Source organism: Euphorbia lathyris, chromosome 2 (assembly GCF_963576675.1).
Source record: "Euphorbia lathyris chromosome 2, ddEupLath1.1, whole genome shotgun sequence".
Taxonomy (NCBI): Eukaryota; Viridiplantae; Streptophyta; class Magnoliopsida; order Malpighiales; family Euphorbiaceae; genus Euphorbia; species Euphorbia lathyris.
Genome location: NC_088911.1, coordinates 125,451,052 through 125,465,792, shown reverse-complemented (window position 1 = coordinate 125,465,792; position 14,741 = coordinate 125,451,052). Strand labels below are relative to the sequence as shown.

The window sequence follows — 14,741 nt, the reverse complement described above, 5'->3', positions numbered from 1 at the left end:
ATTGATAAAAGTTTCTTCATATGCAGCATTAGAAAAGTATTGATTGTAATAGTTTATAGAATAATATATTGATGTTGCTTCCATTTTAACATAGATTGTAATTCTTTCGTATCGTAGATATAATATTTAATTTTAATTATAGTTTAATTCAATTGTTGTTTAACCTATATTGTAATTCTTTTGTATCGTAAATATAATATTTAATTTTAATTATAGTTTAATTCAATTTTTGGTTTTTTATTATATTCTAATATATTTCTTAATTAATTTGCTATTTTATTATTATTGTTTCACAGAATATTTGGAATATGAAAATGTATTAAAATTCCTAAAAAGTACAAATCATTGAATTTTGTAAAAATAAATAAATCATTCATCTTTAGTTAAAATTCTATAAAAAAAAGTAGTAAATTATTTTTAAAATTAATTTAATTTGAATTATCATTAAAAATATATATATTAATTTCAAATATACATAATATAAATTTTTTTCATAGCATGATATAAAATTATTTAAAAGTAAATATGTCAATTTATTTATTTATCTAAATTATATAAAAGTTTCATACCCCGTGCAACGCACGGGTTTTCGACTAGTTAATAGTAAATTTAAAGGTGTTTTTTTAGAAATTATATTATAAAAATTGTCATGAAAACTTTGCCCACATATTTACAATGTTAACATTTGATAATTATATTATATAAAAAATGACTAGATTAAATATATTATCCATCTATGCTAAATATAAATAAAAAAACCTTAATTTACACAATTAACAAATTTCAAATTTTATTAACTAAAACTACAATAAATATAAAGTGTTATATACATATTGTGCAACAATGTGTTATATACAATAAATTTTATTAACTAAAACTACAATAAAATGTTAGAAATCTTAGATTTCATCATAATATTAGACAAACATAATTGCCCAGATGTTTGAATAAGATGATTTTCACAAACACTTAATAATAATTAGAAGAGCGTACCTTGATCCATGACGATTATAATCGAGTTCTTCTGGAATCACAAGAATTGTGTTTCTCTCACTTAACCCTTTAGACTTCACAGATTTTCTAGATGGAGAGAAAATGACTTGTAGATAGGTTAGAGAGAGGACCAATTCTGATTTTATGTTCTATAAATATATCTTCCATCAAGGTATCTCTTCATCCATAATGTACCTTTTCAACCAATGGGATTCAACGTACCGTTTCGTTAATCAAACATAATGATCGATCATACCCTTACGTGAACTGACCAATAGGATTTATTGTTTTATTTTATCAAACCAGATAAGTATATAATATACTAGGACCATATTAAATTATGGAAAATCCAACATAAAATTTATGTAATTATTTATTATTTTAAAAAATGATAACAAAATTTCATAACCCATATATTGCATACACTACAAAAAAAAACTGTTACCGATGGATGTTTTTCTCGTTTAGCGACGTATTAACCGCATGTACAAGCAAAGATTTCTACAACGGTCAGAAAAGCGTTGTTATACTGCTATCGTCGTTATATTTACCTATAGTTTTTGTAGGGGTGTCACGTTTTCTAATATGGATGCTTTTCTACTTGCTGTTTACACTACAAGAAATTTGGACTTTTATGACGCACAAAAATTGTCATGAAAATATCAATTTTTTGTCACAATAAATAAAATGTGACGAAATTTTGTCATCACAACGATCGTCATGGCAGGAGCGTGGTATTATGTATATGTGACTAATTTTTGTTTTGTCATGAATGATTTACTTTTATATGACAAAAAAGAACATGTGTGACTATACTGTTTTGTTTTCATGACGCTTATTTTGTCACTATTATTATAAATATTTTGTCATTTAAGACTTCATTTCGTCATAAAAAGTTAACATTTAGATGACGATATTCAAATTTTGTCATCTAAATTTATAGCTATAGTGACAAATACTAATATAAGATTGAAAATATAGAATTTTAGTGACGATGTAACTGATGCACGTTTTGTGACATAAGATTAATTTTCGTCATGAAATGTGAAATTAAACTGATGAAATTCATATTTTATTAGCAAAATTTATAGTTAAGATGACGAATTTATAACTCGAACCAAAATTTTAAATTTTTTACACTACAATTATCATATTTATTTTCACTTTAATATTTAATTTGTCACTAAATCGTATTAATTAGTGACAGTTATCATGTCATTAAGGTGCACCTTTATCAAAGATAGAAATGGGAATGGAAAATTGTTGTATAATAACATAAAATTTTGTTGTCATTTATTCAATATATTGTGACATTACAATGCATCATTAAACAAATATGATAATTAGTAAATTGGTATTCATAGTAATAAAAACGTTTACAAATGTAATTTCCATACATAATGCTTGAAAGGTAACATTACAACTAATGAAAATTGGTAAATTGGTATTCATAGTAATAAAAACATCAGAAAAGTAAAAGCATGATCCTTTGCACTTTGCACTTGCTTTAAGGCGTTTGGCTAGACAACACATCCTTCGAGGCATGGAGTTGTGAATCGCTCATGCTTTGCTTTGCCTCACCCGAAGCCTTGGTGGCATGCTATAAAAAACAAATGCAAAATGTAATTTGGAATAATAATGAAATCTAGAAAATAGAATCAGAAAAAAACTGAGCATTTGAACCATGAAAACTGATATTATATATGTATATGTGGAATTCTAATACCATGCTACATTATAAAGCAAAAATCGTGCATATAGTACAACCTACTAACCAAGTCGTGATAAATATTAATAGCTAAATATACAAGTTAATGATAGAATGCGAAAAAATGATCATCATAATATTATATTCATCCTCTTTGTAGATTGTTGTAGCAAATGTTTGAGTTTGCATGACATCACGTACTTTTCTAATTGACTGGAAACAAACCCCATGAATAATTTACAAAATAAACCAAACTATCCCATTTCCTATTGTCCAACAATAGTCTCAAACGAAATAAACCTAGTCCAATTTTTAGGCCTCTTCTTGATCGGATATTATGCAAGGAACCATATCTTACCCAGAATCTAGGTTGACGAAATATATGAAGAAGAGGAAGTGACATATATATCTGCACAAACATGAGGAGGAGATAAAGTGGAAAACAAAAATGAAATAAATAGATGAATAAGCAGATGGAGAGAAACTTATCAGATAGATCGGCAAGAAGCTCGGAGCTGTTCATGGAGGAATTGACATCACAAGCCATGGTCCTCCATTCAATCCCCTCCTACCGCTCACTTTTGCTGCTGTACACCGAGGGCTTTCAACTTGGCCCTAAAGCGAACTACCAGCTACCGACAAAATCAAAATAAATATGGAGTGTGTAATATGATTGAGAATTGAGAAGAGAGAAAGAAGTGTTGGTCGATGGATCAGTTGGGGAGATGGTGGCACCAAGAGAAAGGAAGTGGTGGTCCATGGACCAATTCAAATAGCTGCCATCGTGTGAGAGGTGGGCAATAGAGGGACAAGATATTTAAGAAAAAGTGAATAACCAAGGAGTTTATTATTAAATGTAAAAAGTAAAATCAGTTTTTATAAATATGGAATTGAATAAAGTTTCTTATATATATTATACAGATATATTAAAAATAAAATATGAATCTTGAAAAAGAAAAATAAGCAATTGAAATTCAAGGAATAAAGTATATAAATATCCCTAATATTTACAACCATGAGCAATTTTACTATTAACAACTAAAATAATACGATTTTACTCCTAAGTTGGCAGTCAATAGCAATTTTACCCTTAACATTGACAAGGTGGGTCAATTTTAAACATTATTATAAAACACAGATATTTTGTTCCTTATTCTGCACCAATTGCTTATTCTAAAAATAATTCATATTTTTTGTGATTTAATAATAGAATTGAAGATTAATATTTATAAATTCGGTGAATATTTGATTTTCTTCCAACTTATACAAAAGACAGTATACTTTTAAAAAAAATTTCACGTCTAAATACATATTTATGAACTGTTACTAATGAGTGATAAAATGACGCACATGTAAAGTGTAGATGACAAGATTCATGACCGAGAAGAGAGTTTGATGAATTATTTAGTAAATTAATCCAATTTGTCAACTTTAGGGGTAAAATTGCTCTCGGCGATTAACTTTAGAGGTAAAATTGCTCCTGGCTATAAACGTTACGGGTATTTTGCATCCTATCCATAAATTCAAATATTAAATTATTATGAATATAATAAAAATAAAAATTTATTAAATATTTTTATTGGATAAAATTATATAAAAATTATTTTATAAATCTCTATAATTAAAATAAAAATAAATAATTAAATTAAAGTAGCATGATTTTTTTATTTAAAATTGTAAAAATGTACTGGTATTTGCCAAAGGTATAAAAGAAATGTTTAACAAAAAATTATTTCGTTAAGTTCGAAAAAATTAGAGAAGGAATTCAATTGGGTTATACATTGCATAAAAAGTTTCCACATAAACTGTCACATGAATTATCCTATTATAGTTTTTTGAAGGGATATTTTTTTTATTTCAATAATCACTGTTTTATAGCAGTGTTATTTTTATATATATAATTTAATGAAAAGATAATTAATCATAAAAAAATATAGTACACATGACATTACATCTTATCACATCTCTTCCAAAAAAATCCTACGGAAATTTTGGTTGCCACAATATTATTATATATGAAAAATATGAACAACCCGCAAAAATAATAAAAATACATGACACAATTTTAAATGATTAATTTATGTCTAGTAAAAATTATTGTAAAAAATGTTATATTTTATAACCATATAAAAAATATCACCAGTTAACTATTTTATGACTATTTTAAAATTATTTTTTCAATAAACTATATTCTTTTTTTCAATTTTAGATTATTAAAAAAATTTCTATTAATATTATGGTGATGATAAACATAAATCGTCACAATAATATCAAATACATGACGATATTTAAATAATATCACAAAAGATTATAATATATAATGAAATTTAATTTGTCACCATTTGTTCAAATTATGTTACCATGAATATAAAGTGTCACAAAAAATATTTCTTATTATGACGAGAATTTTGTCACTGATTATCATTATTTCGTCAAAAATAAAAGTTTCCTCCAAATTTATTCTACTAAAATTTTCCTCTCAAATTATAAGTTACGATTTTTCACTTATCGTCACCAGATGTATCAAATAGTGACAAATTTGAAAATCAATGGAGACGTTTTTCAAAGTTGTCATGAAAAATTTATAAACAATGACGAAAGTTAAAATTCGTCATGGTTAAGTGATTATCGGTGACAAAATTATGTTCGTAGAAAAAATAATTATCACACCCGACCCTGAACGACCTCAGTCGGCATCGGGCGTGAAATAGAAATCTCACAACCAACACTTAGGAGTCTCCAAAATATCCAAATATTATAAACATCACACTTTTCAAGAATTCCTTTAGATATAAAATAAATCTATATTTCTACTACATTCAGGTCCTAAAATATTACCCAATACAATCAAACCTTCAAATGAGAGGTAAATGTCCTAACTAAGGACAAAGTCAATGACTTGACACTTCAACCTTGTCTATCAACCAGTGACTTCTCCTATACCTTGCTCTTTCTCACCTAAAACATTAAAACATTTAAAACGTGAGACAAAAATCTCAGTAAGCAATTATCAACTACATAAAGTACTTATACTCAAAATAGCTATATATATAGTTTAATTTTCAAAATGCATAATATAAAATTCATATTCTTCAAAATGATCTTTTTATGGATTAAACCATAATAAAATACTCAAAATAGTACCTTTAACCAAATATGTAATTTAAAATATCAAGCTTGCTATCATTTTTCAAAATACCACACATAGTCAAAACGTAAATCACTGTATTAAAACACTTAATATAAAACTCATGTCCAAAATAACTATATATATTTAGTTGTTTAAAATCTCAACTATACAAAATAAATAGGTTTGAAATTAACTATTTACTCAAATCAACTGTAAATCAATGAATACTCCATAAACCGTATTTCGGTAAATACTTCATAAATCGTATCTCAATAAATATTTCACAAACCGTATCTCGATAAATACCTCACAAATCGTATGTCAATAATTACTATATCAATAAATATTTCACAAATCGTATCCATCCGAGAGATAATCCCCGTATGTATCAATCCCCACAATATAATAGAATCGAGATATCTCATAATTTGCCTAGCCCGCATGGTCTTACTCAACACTTCTTTGCCATACCCGATAGGTCTTTCAACTGTGTACACAGGCCGTATTTCTCACTAAATACGGACTTTAATAAAAACCATCTATCCGGATTACTCTTGATGGATACTAAAAATATTATAATTTCATAATATAATTTAAAATCAGAAATATATATATACATATCCCTCATAAATCAACATCATAAATTTTCTTAATATCTTTACTCAATCAATTTCCAAAATATTAAATCATACTTTATTATTGAACTAAAATCACCAATAAATAATTTAAAAATATACTTATCAATAACTTCAATTTCTTAAAAATACACATAGATCATCATATATAAAATTTATTTCAATAAATCAAAAATTCATCAAAATCACTACTTTAACAATCTTTAATTAAAACTAAAATAAACTTTAAGAAATAAACTTATAGAAAATCACTTAATATATACATGTACATTTGTTCACAAATCAATTTCAATAAATTTTCTCAAAACTCTTTTCTTTAAATTCTACTCTTCAAAATATCAAATCTTACACAAATATTAATCAAATATACCAAGTTCATCAAAACAAAACCCAAATCATGTATACATTAATATATATTATAGGTTAAAATTAACATGCAAATACATATATAATTACTTTGAACTTAACTTTAAGCTCATGTTAAAATCTAATTCATAGAAACTCCAATTAATCAAATGCATGTCAAAAATCACCATAAAAATTCAATTTTCTGGAAAATATAGAGTTATATATACATATATATACATAAAAACTCAAAAGGGTAGTTGATAATTACTTACTTTAGCACTAATTGAGAAAATTAGCACATTAAACCTCAAATTTTCCCCTCTAATCAGTGTAGGTCGAACCCATGATAGAAATCTCCAAATCAAAATCACACCGACCATAATGTGTATTAGGATGTCTAGAAGCTACTGTAAAAAAATCAGCTCGATCCGACGGTTCAATCTCTAAATATCAATGTTTGATCAAAGTTTGGTGAATTTGAGTGTTTGAAGAACATGGAAGGGGAGATGAAGAACAAGTGCAACTCGAAAATTGCAGCCTATATTCACTAATATAGAGGTCTAGTTTTGTGGGATTTTTGTTCCCAATGAGGGAAAATCTCCCTTTTGATCCCTCTAACTTAGCTTCTTTTAAAACTTACCCTAAACTTTTAATTTTACACTTAAAGCATGAAATTGGCTTCCAAACTATATCCATAATACCCGATTAATTCTCCAATCAATAAATAATTATGATATAACCTTATATTAGGATATAATAACTAAAATTAGGGACACGGATGTGACAATAATCGTCATAAAAGATCAAATTTCTTGTAGTGTTAAACCGCCTCTAATATAGATTTTTAAACACTTACAAGATATGAGTTAATATGAGTTATTGAATTAAAATCTTCGGGTCATCTGTATGCAAATTTAGTGACAGAATTTAAATTTTACAAGCTCTGTCAAAATTTCTGATCATTAATACAATATAATTTAGTTTTTTGGGGTTGTAGCTCCAATTAGCTTACACCATATACAACATCATGTTGTAAAAAAAAAACTTGAGTAAATAGCTTATAACTACATAATCATGTTAATAAAAGAAACATCCGCCTCATCATGTCATTCACAATTAACTCTAAAATTAACAAAATCCAAAATCAACATGACCAAAGTTTGATGATATGTTAAAAAATGTCATAATCAGAAATCAATTTCAAATTGTTTGTTGACCACTAGTAACTTTCGGCCAAGTTGCTAAAATAGTTAACCCCAAAGCAGGAGCCATGTCCTGCAAATAACTCAACAAATGGGGTTGCCAGGAATCGAATTCTGGATCACTTGGTCACACTGACTCTGATACCATATCATGAAACTGTTTAAACCAAAAGCTTGAGCTGACAGTTAAAGGTCCACTTCATTTTAATATCTGACAACTAAAAAGAATAAAATAAAATTACAGTCATCTTCTGCATCGCCATGGCTGGGGGCTCCCAGCCATATAGAGGCAGTTTTTTTCGCTTGTAGGGGCGGTTAAAACTACAATAAATATAAAGTGTTATATACATATTGTGCAACAAAGTGTTATATACAATAAATTTTATTAACTAAAACTACAATAAAATTTATGTAATTATTTATTATTTTAAAAAATGATAACAAAATTTCATACCCCATATATCGCATACACTAAAAAAAAAAACTGTTACCGATGGATGTTTTTCTCGTTTAGCGACGTATTAACCGCATGTACAAGCAAAGATTTCTACAATGGTCAGAAAAGCGTTGTTATATTGCTATCGTTGTTATATTTACTGATAGTTTTTGTAGGGGCGTCAGGGTTTTCTAATATGGATGCTTTTCTACTTGCGGTTTAAACCGCCTCTAGTACAGATTTTTAAACAAAATTTGGAGAAACAATAAGATGCCATCAGAATGGAGGAAAAGTATCTTAATCCCTTTGTATAAGAACAAAGGCGATGTCCAAGATTGTGCCAACTATCGGGGAATCAAATTAATGAGTCACACTATGAAACTTTGGGAGCGAGTGATTGAACAAAGGCTAAGGAGGACGGTGAAGATCTCGGAAAACCAGTTTGGCTTTATGCCGGGAAGATCAACTATGGAAGCCATCCATCTAATGAGACAATTAATGGAGCACTATCGAAATAAGAAGAAAGACTTGCATATGGTTTTCATTGACTTGGAGAAAGCATATGATAAGGTACCAAGGGAAGTACTTTGGTGGGCCTTGATAAGGAAAGGCATTTCGCGGAAATATATTGACATCATAAAGGACATGTATGAGGGAGTATGCACGAGTGTACGTACTAGTGTTGGGAAAACTGAAGAGTTTCCTATTACGATTGGAGTGCATCAAGGTTCCGCACTAAGCCCATTTCTTTTTGCCATCGTTATGGATGAACTAACAAGTTCACTTCAAGATGGTATACCATGGTGCATGCTGTTTGCAGATGATATTGTGTTGGTTGATGAGACGAAAGAAGGAGTGGAGATGAAGTTGGAACTATGGAGGCAAACTCTAGAATCTAGAGGTTTTAAGTTGAGTCGAAGTAAGACAGAATATTTGGAGTGTAAGTTTAGCGGCCGTAGGAGTAGGGAGGCAGGGACAATCACCCTAGATGGGAGAGTTATTCAGGCCTCAGATTGCTTCCGGTATTTAGGATCTATTATCCAAACGGATGGAGAAGTAGATGGAGATGTTGCCCATAGGATTAAAGCTGGTTGGTCGAAGTGGAAGAGTGCTACGGGTTTCCTTTGTGATCCCGGCATGCCTAATAGATTGAAGGGAAAATTCTACCGGACGGCAATTAGACCAGCATTGTTATATGGTACGGAGTGTTGGGCAGTGAAACACTGCCACATCCATAAGATGTCGGTGGCGGAGATGCGTATGTTGAGATGGATGTGTGGTCACACGAGAAAGGACCGGGTGCGTAATGAAATAATTAGGACAAAAGTAGGGGTTACATCTATTGAGAATAAAATGAGAGAAAACCGACTAAGGTGGTTTGGCCATGTGAGACGTAGAGCGCTTGATGCGCCGGTTAGGAGAACCGAAGAGTGGCAAAGGGATGTAGTGGTGAGGGGTAGGGGAAGACCTAAGCAAACTTGGAGGAGGGTGATCGAGAGTGATATGAGTTTATTGGGAATTGAGGAAAATATGGTAGTGGATAGGACGGAGTGGAGGGAGCGAATCTGTGTCGCTGACACGACTTGATTTTCACGGTTTTATATGATGGTTCATGTTAGCCGACCCCGAATCATTTCGGGACTAAGGCTTTGTTGTTGTTGATCATGGGCTTTCATACACTGTTATTTAATTAAAGCCCATTGGGGCACTTTTTAAATCAGCCACTAAAAAAAAGGCTAAAAGCCCATTGAGGCACTTTTTAATTCAGCCACTACAAAAAGCCACTAAAGCCCTATTTTTTTGTAGTGTGGTGTTAATGTGAGCCCTCCAACTCTCAAACGATTGGTCTTACTATAAACTGTTTTGCTTTTCTTATCCTGGAATGACTAAACGACTGTGAGCAATTCTATCTGCCAAAATGAGGCATGAAGGAAGACAACACTGTAAGTAACAAGCAAAAAGACAGTTGATCCTTTCACTCAGAGGTCCTTCTTCCACTGATGTTTTACTCTTCTTTTATCTAAGGTGAACCGCTGACTTAGAGTATCAACAGCTTTCATGGCTTCAGTTCAGGTGTTGGGACGTAAGAAGGAAAGCTTTCGGTTTTCAGTTATTGAAGGAGATCTTGTTTCGTATGAGGATAAGGTACCGATCTCTTATATTCCCTGTGCTCTCCAAAGCTGCTAATGGCATAAGGAAGTCCATGGGGACAGAAATAATAGAAATGTTGATTGGCAGTATGAAAGTCAGAAAGCTGCCGATGCTGTATTGCTGCCTGCTCGCCTCCGCCCACCCCTGGTAATGCCCTTTACTTTTTCTTTTTCCATATTTAATAGCATAGGTAAGGCGAAGTAGGAGTGGATTCAGGAATCGTTGTTAGAATTCAACAGATAATAGTTCTAATAACTTCCTAGGTAGCATGACAAACAAGGTTCATATGGTGCATTTATGTGTTAGTAACTAAAGATTTTAATACTTGATATAATACAAACAAGAAGTTTCATTGAACATTGTTATTGTATATAATTCATGTTATATTGGAATCATTTTTATGAGCTAACATCTTGTCAGGCTGTTGTTACAGTTGTTGGCTTAATAGGTGTAGGACAAATGAAAATGGGAAGAATGATTCTGATCTGCCACATATTTAAGGTATACATGATTGCCACATATCAATTATGATCTTTGTAGCTCGTGTACATTTTGAAAATGTTTTTTATATATATATATATAATACATAGGATCTCTATTCTGATGTTGTAGTGCATTTTTTGTTAATAAAATTTTTATTTTATTTAAACAGGTGTAATAAAATTATACTTCCTAATGGGTAAAATCACAAGTTCATGTCTATCGATGGAAATTGGTCATTTTGAAATGTGAAGTTTCTGTCTAATGAGAGCATGTTTTATCCATTGAACAAGTTGCTCCTAAATTAGCTGCTCTTAGGATTGAAACTTGTCATTGCCATATGACTGACAATTACTTTTGGAAAAGTTGTTCTTTTGCATTCAATATTTACCAAACATGATCCTGAAATTCTATCAACACCTCGTATAATATTTTTCTTCTTTTAATACTTGTAGAATTGTTTTTATAGATTGCATATTAAATCATTTTATATTCTCCCTTATTGCTTATGCAGATTTTGACATGTTTGATGCCCAATAAGGACATGCTCTGTCCATTGAACAACTTGCTCCTAGATTAGCTACTCTTCGGATTTAACTTTACCATTGGTATATGATTGACAATTATTTTTGGAGAGTTTGTTTTGTTCTTTTTGCATATAAGACTTAGCAAACATGGCTCAGAAATTCTTTCAACATCTCATATAATATTTTTCTTCTTTTAATACTTCGAGTATTGCATTGTTGCCTTGTGGTATATTTGTCTATCTTGTAACTTGTTACTTCTTTTTAATGGTGTTTTTTAATTATTTAAGATATTTTATCTTATTTAAGAGTTGAATATACCTAATTTAAAGTAGCTCCCTTCAATCCAAATCATTCTAAATATTTAAAATAAGAGATTTTTAATTATTATAAATAACTTTTAATGAGTGGATTTTTAATCATTATAAATACTTCTAATGACCGAATTTGTAATCATTATAAATATGTGTAATGAGCGTATTTGTAGTCATTATACATAATTTTTAATAAGAGTAAATTTCCACTCATTATATGTTAATAATGAACGAAAGCATTCCGCTCATTAATACTTTTAGTAAGAAGGACTTTCTCAAGGGAAAATTTCCGCTAATTAAAAACCTTTAATAAGTGAAATCAGATTTTTAATGATCGTATTTCCTGTCATTAAAACCCTTTTTTCTTGTAGTCGATAGGTTTAAAAATGTCATCAACATAATCAGAAATCAATTTCAAATTGTTTGTTGACCACACTAAAATATGTTCAGGGGCTGTGTTTATGTTTAACACAAGGAGGGTGGATTATTTCTTAAAAGAAAAGTGCAAAAAAAGTATAAAACACACTTCAATATGTAAATATGATAAACAGTCTTGATCACATGCACCTTAATAAGCATGTAGAATTTGCTTATTCACCATTAGATCTATGCCTATTAAAATCGTAAGGTGGAAATTCAAAATATTCTGAGGCTTAGATTTAATAAGCCTACATCTAACGGTGAATGAGCAAATTTACTTATACATTAAGGTGAATGTGAAAATTCCTGGCAAAATGGACTTAAAAGTCATCAATTCTGGTACATACCACATGGGAATGCTTTTATAAGACTTCATCTCAAGCTTCACTGGTCAGAACCTTCTCTAAAGCATCAGATGTCAATGAAAAATTGACGAGGGCATCTCTTCGAGTAAACCCATCCACAGTGGTGAATCCAGGATTTGAGGGAGCGGGAGGCAAAATTCTACGTAAAAAATTTTTAGATAAAAAATATAAAATTGTTCAATTTTTTATGACAAAAAATGCAAAATCGTTCAATTGTCATGCATTATTTTCATGATTTTTTTTTCATAAAAAACGTAAATTATAATGTTTCCGACTCGTAATCATCCATTTCCGGGATTCTCGGGTTGTTACGCATCAAATATCCCTAACGTTTTGGGTCAGGTGCAATTTTACCCTTAACATCTAAAATGGTGCAATTTTACCCCTAATGTTTGTAGCCAATAGCAATTTTATCCCTAACGTTGATAAATTGGATCAATTTCAGACACTATTATAAAATACAGTCATTTTTTTCTTTATTTTGCATCAATTGCATATCAATTTTGTAATTTTGCACCAATTTTACTTCTAACGTTGATAAATTGGATCAATTTCAGACACTATTATTCATGACCGAGAAGAGAGTTTGATGAATTATTTCTCAAATTGACCCAATTTATCAACATTAGGGGTAAAATTGCTATTGGCTTCCAACATTACGGATAAAATTGTACCATTTTAGACGTTAGGGATAAAATTGCTCCTGACCCAAAACATTAGGGGTATTTGTGCACTTTAATCCTTAATTTTGGATTTAATTTTTTTTTTTTAATGGGATGAACGCGGGGGGGGGGGGGGGTGTGGGTGGGCAAATGCCCCCTTTGACCCCCCCCCCCCCCCCCCCCCTACATCCGCCCCTGCCCATCCAAGAGTGAAGTTGGGTTCACATAACATATCACATGCCTAAGGACCTGTTTGGTTTAAACTGTTGCGATTGCTGTTAATTGTTTGTAGTTCCACTAAGCTGTTAGCAGGTTGTTATTAGCTGTTTAATTATCAGTGTTTGGTAAAATTATATTAAACTATTGTTGTTCGGATTTAAATATCTAAAGTGGAAATGTTTTAAATTAATAAACAATGAAATTATAAAAAGAGAAATGTGAAAAAAGGCCCATAACATTTACAAGTAGGAATGATTTTACTCTTAACGTCTAAAATACTACAATTTTACTCATAACGCTGGTAGCTAAGAGCAATTTTACCCCTAACATTGATAAATTGGATCGATTTCAGATATTATTAGAAAACATCGATATTTTATTTCTTATTCTATACTAATTGCATATATCAGTAGTTAAAAAAGAGATTTCATATTTTTTTATGATTTAATAACAAGATCATAAATTAATATTCATGAATTCGGTGAAATATTTGAATTTTTTTTGTCCAACTCGTACAAAAGACAATATATTTTTTTTATTTTCTTAAAAAAAATTCACGTCTAATCATATGTTTAAGTTAAACTTGAAATATTATCAATATAACTTTTTTGATAGAAATTGGGACGAGACAGAACCTGGGCGGGATGAGGACTCATCACCCAAGAACTGACAAAGTCTCAATATATAAATAAAAGAAAAAATTGAGTGTTTGAACAAGAGAAGAGGAAGGAGAACAAACAAAAGAAGGGGAAGGAGAAAAGATAAGGAAAGTTAAGAAAAACGCAATTGTGAAATACTACAAATGTCATCATTGATAAACCTGTGGCAAAAAGTAGGAGCTGAATGCCACCAATTGATCAAGAAAGAAGAGACCCCAAACTTTGCCAATGCATCAGCAACTCTATTTCGTTCCCTAAAGATGTGTGAAAAGATAATGTTCATTCTAGAGCAAATTCTAAGACAATGTAACCACTCTTGACGAATACTCCAAGGAACATCCATGGAGCGGTGTATAAGCAGATTAACTACGTACAATGAATCTGACTCAATCCAAAGCTGATGCCAATTTTTCTCCTAAGCAAGTTCAATTGCGAAAATAACGGCTCTCAATTCAGCCATATAAGCAAAAGATGACGGAGTAGAAAAAGCAAAAT

The 14,741-nt window shown here is 30.3% G+C and overlaps 1 long non-coding RNA gene across 1 annotated transcript; it reads left to right on the top strand.

The window, feature by feature from the left end:
* Positions 1–10,215: 10,215 nt before the first annotated feature.
* Positions 10,216–11,823, top strand: LOC136216711 (uncharacterized). Its single transcript, XR_010683362.1, has 4 exons — positions 10,216–10,395; positions 10,478–10,750; positions 11,037–11,104; positions 11,598–11,823. It is a non-coding gene; the product is annotated as an uncharacterized lncRNA (long non-coding RNA).
* Positions 11,824–14,741: the final 2,918 nt, after the last annotated feature.